The following is an 11,261-nucleotide window of genomic DNA, read 5'->3' as shown; positions in this document are numbered from 1 at the left end:
ACAGAGTCCCGCTCGAGCGCAGGTTTTCCCGCTCGAGCGGTCATGCAACAAAGGTACACGCTCGAGCGTAAACTTTCCTGCTCGAGCGTACTGTAAAAGTACTGGATGGGTGAAATCTCCGCTCGACGCCCGCTCGAGCTTGAGACATGACTCCGCTCGAGCGCCCAATCCTCCGCTCGAGCGGACTGTAAAACAGTGCAGAGATACTGGATGCTCAGATTCCATGCTCGAGCGGCACTTCTCCCGCTCGAGCGGAAGTGCAGAATCTGGGAATTCCATATTGCACCTCTAAGCTCAAACTCACATTCAAATGCATCAAAACCAATCCTCTTGGGCCCATTTTCTGGAAAACATTTATAAACACATAGAATATCATAGTTCAAAGCTCAATTTTGAGAAATCAAGGCCCAAGGGTGTTTAATTCAACCTCAATTTCAAACCAATTTCATGAACAATATGAACACGCAAACATGCATGAATTCAAATCACTTGGAAGTTCCAATTTGATGCTCTAAGGAGCCAATCGATCCAAAAACAAGTTGAAAACATGGACCATTACAAAATTATGAACGTGCATGTTCCATTTCACCATGGATTCAACTCAAAACTCATCAATTCAAACATGCATGCATGAATTATGTTCTAATCCTACATGTATGAACTAAAACATGGCTTAACTCTACAAATGAAGCATGGATCATGCAAGAATCAAGTCTATGACAACAACAAGAAGATGAATGTCCTACCTTCGTCTCGTGTTCAAGGTTTAGGTGTCCAATTTGACAATTTGCACTTCAATTCCAAGCAATTCAAGCCAATTCACTAGAACAATTCAACTCTCTCCCTTCCTCTTTCTCTAAGGCCGGTTGAACAAGGAGAACTAATGAAATGTTTTGATTCAAGCATGCAAGGGCTCCAATGTGTTATATTGAGTGGGCCACTAAGGGTGGCAATTTGGTAATAAGTCCAATTCATGTAATTTAGCACCATTAATCTAATTTAATCATACCTAATCAGTTTTCAGATAATTACCATAAAATCACATTAATTATGAGGATCCTAAAACATCAATCAATTCCCGGTTCGGCCGCTGACAAGGCCTTCAATTAGCAGTTTAAACGTAAAACACGAACAGATCAAATAATCAATCAAATAGATAGATGCACAATTCAACAGATAAACTAAGTCACTTAATTCCAGATTCCAGTCAGTCAGTTCAGTACTTTAATCAATCCAATAATCAGTCATAATCAATTCAGTTTAACGGTAATCGATGGTTATCGGTAATCAATCAGTCATTAATCGGTAAACAGTATGAGGGTTGTTACAGCCTCTGTTTGCAATTGTTCTTGGAATGCGTGTCAAGCTCCGGAAGGCTGTCAATTTCTGATTTGCTGCAACAGAGAGCAACAAAGGGGCATGGCAAAGTATTTTCACATATGTATGCATGACTACTCTTCAGGGAGTGTAGTCCTCGATCCTCGTGCCATCAATCACGCATATCGATGCATGATGGCCGAGGAGTCGAATTGCACGACTCAATATAAAATGAATACACATATAAACACAACAAAACCTAAACTTCATCATGGATAATCCGGAGTGTCGGTGACTAGGAATTGAGACACGTTCCGTCACTCGAAGTACGAAACGTCCCTTGTTTCCCGTGCTCGGGCTAACTCCTATCCCCAACACGATGCAATATGCATGACATGCATGAAATGCAATTAAGATACAACCTATCATGCACAATGCTAGGAAATGACATACACGATGCACGAGATAACATGGCATACACAATGCGCTAACATACGGCCTAGTATACACAATGCTATGAAATGAAATGGCATACACAATGCAATATGGGCTTACACCAACGTGAGTGGACCTCAGCCGCACTCACATAGGAGGCCATTAGATGAAAATGAGATACTCGAAATGCGTGCACACGTGCACGTAAACCGAGGACCGAACCTAAGGCACGAATGCTACTTTACCAAAGCATGGCAAGGCATGAAACATGGTATGCAATCATGCAAATTTCAGTACTGAAATGTGATGCAAAATGGTCCCGAAACATGGAAACATGGTACCCGATGCATGGAATGAGACCCGAAACATGAAATTAGGTACATGGACTGACCTATGGCTATGCAAAGCATGCATTATTTGAACATGAAGTGTGAAGAAAGAATCAAGACAGTCCCAAAAAAAGAATATTTACAGTTTTAAGTAAGGCCAAACAATGGACACAAATAGGACTAAGCTAGCATGCAAAAATGGCCCCGTACGAGAGGTAATGAAGCAAGTAGCAGCTTCTGGCCCCAAATGGCCAAGAGCCCTTCAACAAAGTTGAAGAAGGGCTCAAAATGAAGCACTTTACAGTTTTCAACAAGCCACGAATCTAAACACAAACAGGCCTAAAACATTGTGCAAGAAATGGGCCAAAAGGGAGACAAAGAAGCAAGTGATGGTTGCTGGCCTCAAACAGAGGAGGGCCCTTCAACAAAGTTGAAAAAGGGCCCAAAACATGGTATTTTACAGTTAGTGACCAAACCCAAAACAGTGCACATGCAAGCTTAAAATACTATGCAAAATAAGGCCTAAAAATAGGTTTAAACACAAAGAGTAAAAATGGAGCCTCAAACAGAAAAGGACCATTGATCAAATATGAAGAGGGAGTCAAAATAAGGCTATTTACAGTTTGGAACAGAGCCCAAAAATACAATCACAAGGGGCTAACAAAACATGCAAAAATGAGGCCAAAAGAGGAATAAAGAGGCAAGTGACAAAAGGAAGCCTCAAACAATGAAGAGCCTTTCAACAATATTGAAGAAAGGCTCAAAATAAGCCATTTTACAGTTTACAAATAGGCCTAAAATACTATGCAAGAAAGAGGCATACAAGAGAGGTAAAGAAGCAAGTGTAAAAAGGAAGTCTCAAACAGGGAGAGGCCCTTAAACAAACATGAAAAGGAGCACAAAATAATGCTATTTTCAGTTAGGGTCGGAGCCCAAATATGCAAGCAAGAGGAACTAATATATTGAGCAAAAATAGGCAAGAAAGAGGGAGAATAAGACTTACCCTTGAAGACCAAATCTTTGACAACTCTTGGACCAAGTTTGGTGGCTCCTTAGCTCTGGAAAACAGCTCCAAGTGGCTGGAATGGATGGTGGTGGTATGGTGCTAGGTGGTGGTGTAGAAATGGTGTAGGATTAGAGAGGTTTTAAGGGTTGGAGTGTAGAGAGAGAGAGAGAGACAATGCAAGAGCCTTAAGACAAATTTTGTAACCCTTCAGATGGGAGCTGGAGGTGCTGTTATATAGGCAAAAGAGTAGAGAAAAATGGGGAAAAATGGGGGGGAAAGGAATTCAAGTTTCCCCCCAAAAGTGCAGCCCCCCCGGATACAAAATCTGGGGGGAAACAAAATACATTTCTGTAAAGTACCTGGAGAGAGGATCATGGCCGGCCGCTTTCCTAGGGTTTAGGTGGCCGGCCGGCTCTCCCCATGGCCGGCCGGCCAAGGGTCAAAAGGTTCAAGCAATATTAGTGGCCGGGCACCCCAGATTGGTGGCCTCCCATGTGTGCACAACACAACCATGTGGTAAAAAATTGGAGAAAATGAACCAGGAGAGAGAAAAGACCACTTTTAGGAGGGGTTCAAAAGGGTCACACAGAATTACTGGTCGGCCATATGATATTGGTGGCCTCCCAGGTGTGTACAACACAAATATGTGGTTTGGGGCGAGAAAAAGTGGCCTTAGGATGGTTAACATTGGCTTTCAAGTGAGAAAAACGGGCGACGGAGGGCGATGGAGGAATAAAACTAGTTGTCAGAACAATTACTGGTCTCCCACCCTTCTACGACCTTCCTAGCAATGAAACAGAGGTCCCTGCCAAAAATGAACTCAAACCAATGCAAAATGGAGGTTCGGGGGCCGAAACGCGCAGCCCGAGGCCCCAAAAACTGATTGTTAGGCACCGGAAGTGGTGTTCGACCACAAAGTTGGTTTTTCGAGCCACAGTGTCCCTCAAAAGGGAGAAAATAAGATGCATGCCAAAAACCGGAGCAAACGGAGGTAGTTAAGCTGTCCCAAACCGAGGCACACGGCCAACGGCTCCGAAAAATCGGAAACCAGACTCCAAACAGGTAAAATGCCCTACGACCACGAAACGTAGCCTACGGCCACTGAAAGATGATCTACGAGACCTCTACCTCCCTTCGGGAAGAGAAAACAGAGAAAACAGAGCCTGGTTCGCAAACCGAGGCAAAGCATGAAAGAGTCCGGAAGTCTAGAGGCAAGGCTCGCAGCCGAGACTCTGAAACCTCTGAACGAGCACGATATGCAATATCACCAAGCGCTCAATCAATGACGTCTGAGTCTTAAGGTCGGTCAAAAATGGGGTATTTATACCGATCCGCGCCCTCCCCTACCTCCAAGATACAACAGCCCAACCACTTGTCGTATGGTTCAGACCAATTATGCACAAGATGGTAAACCCAAAGCTCCACCAAGAAAAACACCATTCTTTGCTAGTAATCTCTCAAATATAAACAATAGTTATTGTAGAAAATAGTAGATAAGATGAACTATTTATAGGCCATTAGGACCTTACAAATTACACCAAAAAAATAATAATGACCATTAAACTAGAGATAATGAAGAGTCTCTAAATATTAACTTATCACCAAGTTCATGAACTTTCAATTAATCTCCATTCATGAACAAAACAAAAGATCACCAAAAAACAATGAATCTCCATTCACCAAACAAAATGAGATTCATGAACAAGATAAAAAAAATACATAAACAAGACCAAAAAAGTCACAAAATAAATAAATAAAAGATATTAAAATGGTCCAACAATCCTCCACTCATTTTAATATCAATAAGAACAAGAGAGATTACCAAACAAAGATAGACTAGTATGCATTATGAAGGTGTGCTCTGCATTGAACCTGCATTAGTGAAACAACAACCTCTACTCCAGAGTCAGTAGTGATCTCAGACTTGAACTATGACTACTTAGGGAATAAAGTATTACGACTCACACATAATAATCTAGGTGTTGACATGAACTTTTAATAGCCAGCACATTATGGCCTTGTGCTAATCCTAATTTTCATGAGCATATTTGAGAATAAGCTTTGTTCTTATAGAAAGCAGCCCCACTTTCACGCTTACATAGGTGAAATCTGTCAAGAATGTTCTTGTAATTAACACACCCCACTCAACAAGAGCTACAAAATTTCATTGAGAGTATAAAAACTCAACCCTCAAACATTAAAGGACAAGTGCACTTACATCATAAGGATGAACAACAAAATATTAAGAAGTGCATTTTTTACAACCGCCGTATGATTCGTTCTTCCCATTGAACCTAGTTACAGGATCTCTGATTCCCAAGTTAGGTATCCTCATATATGGTTTATGATTTTATAAACTTCAAACCCATCCCCCTCGATGTATTACAGACCCTATCTCTCGCAAAGGCTTTGGTTAATGGATACGCAAGATTGTCACAGGATTTTACATAATCCACAATTATGATGCCATTACTCAAATAGGATCTCACATTACTGTGTTTCCTTCGAATAGATCTGGATTTACCATTATAAAAATGGTTGTTCACTTTACCAATAGCAGCAGTACTATCACAACGAATTAACACGGGAGGAATTGGTTTTTCCTAAAAAGGGATTTCATGTAACAAATCTCTCAACCAATTCGCTTCCTCACATGTTAAAGTTAATGTTATAAGCTCAGCTTCCATAGTAGAATTAACAATTATAGTCTGTTTTTTAGACTCCCAACATATAACACAACCATCCAAGGTAAAAATAAAACCCGAGGTAGAGAGAGAATCGCCTGACAAAGTGTTCCAATCGGCATCAATATATCCCTCAAGCACCGTAGGATACTTGTTATAAAACAAACCATAATATTTTGTACCAGATAAATATCTCATAATTCTTCCCATGGCTAGCCAATGATCTCGACTTGGCTTGCTAGTAAACTTGTTAAGTACTCCAACAACATATGCAATGTCATGTTTAGTACAGTCAGTAACATATCTCAAACTACCAATCATGCTAGCATATTCCTTTTGATTAATCACTTCTTTTTCATTTGTTACAACCGATAAATGTATGCTGCATCAAAAGGAGTAGCAAAATGTTTACAGTCTATAAAGTTATATTTCTTTAAAATTTTCTTAACATAATGCGATTGACTAAGAAAAATTCCATAATTAGTTTTGGTAATTTTAATTCCCAAAATAAAATTGGCCTCACCAAGATCTTTTTTATCAAAGTGGCTATTAAGCATAGTTTTAGTCTCATTTATAATATGCAAATTAGAGCAAAAGATAAGTAGATCATCCACATATAGGTTAATAATCACATGTGCATTCTCACAAGTTTTATAATATATGCACTTATCACATTCATTAGTCTTATAGCCATTCTCAAGTATGCAGGAATCAAAATTTTCATGCCACTATTTAGGAGCTTGTTTTAAACCATAAACGGATTTAGTTAGCTTACACACCTTGCTTTCTTGGCTAGGCTCTACAAGGCCCTCAGGTTGGTCTATGTAAATCTCCTCATCTAGATCTCCATTTAAAAATATTGTTTTTACATCAATTTGATGAATTTTTAAATCATGAATTGTAGCCACTGCTATCAACAGTCTAATGGATGTAACTCTAGTAATCGGAGAAAAAGTATCAAAGAAATCAAGATCAACTTGTTGCTTAAAATCTTTAGCAACAAGTCTCGTTTTATATTTATCTATAGTTCCATCCGGTTTAAGTTTTTTACAAATGACCCATTTACACCCAATAGTTTTACAACCTAGAGGTAGATCCACTAGCTTCTATATTTTATTTGAAAGTAGAAAATCTATCTCATCATTTACAGCCTCTCTCCAGAAAATAATATCAGGTGATGATAAAACTTCTTACACCGTAAGACGAATTTCTTCCATATTGTAAAGATAATAGTCAGGGCCAAAATCTTTTTTCAACTCTAACTCATTTACTCCTCTTTGGTTGGATTTGAAAATTTTCTTGTTCTTTAAAAACTTGATATAAAGTAGAAGAGCTAGGCATGGATAAAATATTTTCAAAAATTATTTGATCTCCACTATTTCTAGATTTGAAAGGAAATTTATTTTCATAAACAATAGCATCATCTGATTCAAAAATAATATTATTTTCCATGTCAAAAAATTCTATAGGCTGTACTGTGCAATGCATACCCAAGAAAAGCACAAGTGGTAGCTCGTTCACCCAATTTAGGTTGTTTAGGATCTGCAAGCCCTATAAAAGCTAAACAACCCCAAACCCTCAAATAATCTAGATTTGGTTTATGCCCTGCCACAACTCATAAGGTACAATTTTAGTCTTTTTGTGTGGCACTCTATTTATCACATGGCAAGTTGTCAAAATAGTCTCGCCCCAAAGATTTGAAGAAGCACCTGAATCAATATGCATAGCATTTGTCAAGTCAATTAACATTCTATTTTTTCTTTCAGCTACGTCATTAGATGAATGTGAATATGGTGGAGTAGTCTCATGAATAATCCCAATGACTGAACAAAAGAGTTGAATCCAAGAGATTTATACTATCGGCCTCTATCACTTCTAATTCTATTAATTTTTTTACTGAATTGATTTTCTACTTCAAGAAGGAATTCTTTAAATTTCTCAAAAGCATCACTTTATTTTTTAATAAATATACGTTTGTGTATTTTGAAAAATCATCAATAAAAGTGATAAAATATCGGTTATCACCTCGAGTTAAAATTCTTTCAAACTCACACAAATCAGTATGAAATAATTATAGCAATTTTGTATTTTTTTCAACACCTTTATGAGGCCGCTTGGTAATTTTTGCTTTACTGCAAATTTCATATTTCTCTAATTTTTTTGTCACTTTAAAAATTAATCCTAAATTATTCATGATTCCCACATATTTACTGTTAATATGACACAAGCGAGCATGCCAAAAATTAATAGAAGACAAAGTGTAAGTGGTGTCATAGTAATCATCGTAAAATTAATCAGCAAAGCAATTTAAGAGATAAAAAACGACATTTATACATATTTGAATTGTAGGAAGCCACTTTTACTTCTTGTGCCTCGTAGTCTTTATCATTCATCTCGTCGGTTGGGATTTTGTTTGGGTTTTTCTTGGTAAGAACATATGCAACTTTCAAATGGCTGAGGTAAAAAATAACTTTTCATTTCCACCTCTTAAAATGAACTCCCTTGAACTTGAAAGGCTTGTTGAAATCTCCAATTCCATCATTCGTTTTTTTCTAATACTTGTTCCATGGTTGATCTCCTTAAAATTATTGGTGAAAATACCAGAAAAATCATATTTTATTGATAAATAATGTAAAGAAAATGAGATACAAATAGATCAGGCTGAAGAACCCAAATACCGATGCAGCAGTCATAAAACTATGACTTGTCCCCCCCAGGATACAACAGCTCGACCAGTTGTCGTATGGTTCAGACTAACTCTGCACAAGATGGTGAATCCAAAGCTCCACTAAGAAAAACACATTTCTTTACTATTCATATATCTCAAGTATAAACAATAGTTAGTGTAGAAAATAGTAGATGAAGGGAACTATTTATAGGCTATTAGGACCTTACAAATTACACACAAAAATAATAATGACCATTAAACTAGAGACAAGGAGAGTCTCTAAATATTAACTCATCACCAAATCCATTAACTTATAATTAATCTCTATTCATGAACAAAATAAAAAGACACCAAAAAACAATGAATCTCCATTCACCAAACAAAATGAGATTCATGAACAAGACAAAAAAAGATACATGAACAAGTCCAAAAAAGTCACAAAATAAATAAATAAAAGATATTAAAATGGTCCAACAGAATAAAAGTCGAGAAGGAAAGAGATAGAGAGGAGAGAGAAAATCTATTGGAGAATTAGAGAGATAAAGAAGAAAGAGAAAGCAAGAGAAAGAGAGAGAGAGAAAGCGGAGGGTTGGGCCATTTGAGCCTTATTTTGTCGAGCTACCAATCATTTCTGGAAATTAGTGAGAACAACAGTCTTTTTTGGAAAGATAGTTAAAAGTCATTTTTTAGTTATTAACTTATTTTGGGTCACATGATTTCTTTATTTTTTACACATTTTTTTAAAAAAAAAGTCAAGTAGGGAAAAAAAGATGTATGTTTTTGATAACTTTTTGACTTTTTACGAAAATATGTATAATAAAATATTGTAGTAAAATCAAAATAACTATTCTACTCTTGTTGACTTTTTGAGTTTTAACTTCTTGACTTTTGGGTAGTTGAATTCAAAGGGCAAAACAATAATTTTGCCCTCTAGGCTTCTCCCACAAGCTTCTCCCAAATAGTATGAATTTTTTTATTTTTTTTTACTTTTTGACTTTTGTAAACTATCCCAAATTTTGGTCCAAAAAATGACCCTAGAAATTTTAGAAAACAAAGGTTTCATCTGACTGTTATGTAAAGAGGATTTTTTTTAAGGTAATTGATATTAAGATTTTATAGTATAAAGGACATCTAATATTTTCATAATATTTAAGGTCCCTCTAGATCGAATTTTCTCTAGACTTCACATAGAAATTATGGTTCACAAAGAATTTCTCTAGTCGAATTTTCTCTGGACTTCACAAAGAAATTCCCTCCAAATTAGAGAAATTCCCAGAGAAATTTGTCTCGTTACATGCAGAGAATTACTATGGAATCAAACTAGAGAAAATTGAAATTTTTCTGAACAAAATTGTTAATTTTTAAAACTAGATTTTACAAATACAAAGCAATTCACTGTGCTCCATTTGAAAAACCTGTATATTCACCATTATAGTGGCCTAGAGAGTGAGAGAGAGAGAGCTTTACATCAATGGCGTTTACTTACAAACCGGAGAAATTCTCTCTGATTTAATTTTCTATGTTAATTTTCTCTGTGTGATGGCCAGGGAAATTTGTTCATTTTCTCTGGCCAAATCACATACTCACCCTGTGATTTTCTCTAGCCAGACTACGTACTCATCCCTCATCTCTGTGTTAAACAACAATTAACAACTAATATTGAAATCAATTTTCTTTTACAAACATATTCATATAATCCGTATGCATATATATATATTAATCCATGGTACATTGGATTTGGAAAATGAGACAATGTAAAAGGCATTGTTGGTTGAATTAAGGATGATGAGATCGGACGATCCAAATTGAGGGAGAATGTGGAATCCATGGCCGTCGATGATTGTATTGATTGTGTAGCCATCTTCGAATAAGATGCTACTGTCAGCCATGGAAACTAAAGGAAAATATTTCAAAAATTAAGGAAATTACGGAAAGTGAATTGAAGCAGAGAAGATAAGAGATATACATACATACATACATACATACATACATACATACATACATACATACATACCTTGAAGGTTGAAGAGAAGGAGAGAGAAAAAGAGGAGTGAAGAAGCCACGATTGAAACCCTTGTTTCTACCATCTCTATCAAAACCTAATCTACCACTCCTTTCTCAATCTTCTCTGCTACTCTCTCCGATTAACAAGACTTGTAATTCTCGAATTTGAAGACAAAAATATATATAGAGATCGAGGAGGAGGAGATGGATCCTCAATGTTGGAGATCGTCGGTGCTCTGTTAGATCGGAAACGAATTAACGAGGCGTTAGATAAATAGTTGAACAAATTTATCTGTGATATATGAGTGTGGGATTGAGAGACTTTAAAGATTATAAAATAATATTTTAGATCTCTTCTATTATTAAAAATGGGAGAAGAGAGTAATTTTTCCTAATTAAAAAAGTTAGCTTATTGTTTAAAAAATTCAATTTGAATGTTTAAAAAAAAAAAAAAACCCTCATAGTTTACTTAACAAACTCGTTTTTAATGATTTTTAAATTTTTTTTTTTTAACTTTAATTGCCTTGAGAAATCATTAAAAACGTTACGAATGCACCAAATAAATTAGAAAATTAGAAATATTTCTGTAAGCGTATTTTTAATTAATTCTCAATGGAAGCCTTACAAAAATATATATATATATATATATACGGCCGTGCTTCAGGGCCCGAAAACAGGGGGCTCGAATGCCCCGTATTTCCATTTAAGGTAAAAAAAAAAAAAAAAAAAAGGAAAAAGAAAGTAAAAAAAAAAACAGTTTCTAAAAATGGAAATTAGGGGTATTAGGGCAACTTTTTTAGGGCCACCAATCATTTTCC

This window comes from Camellia sinensis, chromosome 15 (genome assembly GCF_055761805.1).
Source record: "Camellia sinensis isolate YWXY chromosome 15, ASM5576180v1, whole genome shotgun sequence".
Classification (NCBI taxonomy): Eukaryota; Viridiplantae; Streptophyta; class Magnoliopsida; order Ericales; family Theaceae; genus Camellia; species Camellia sinensis.
The sequence above is the reverse complement of the archived record's forward strand: the minus strand, read 5'-3'. Positions refer to the sequence as shown.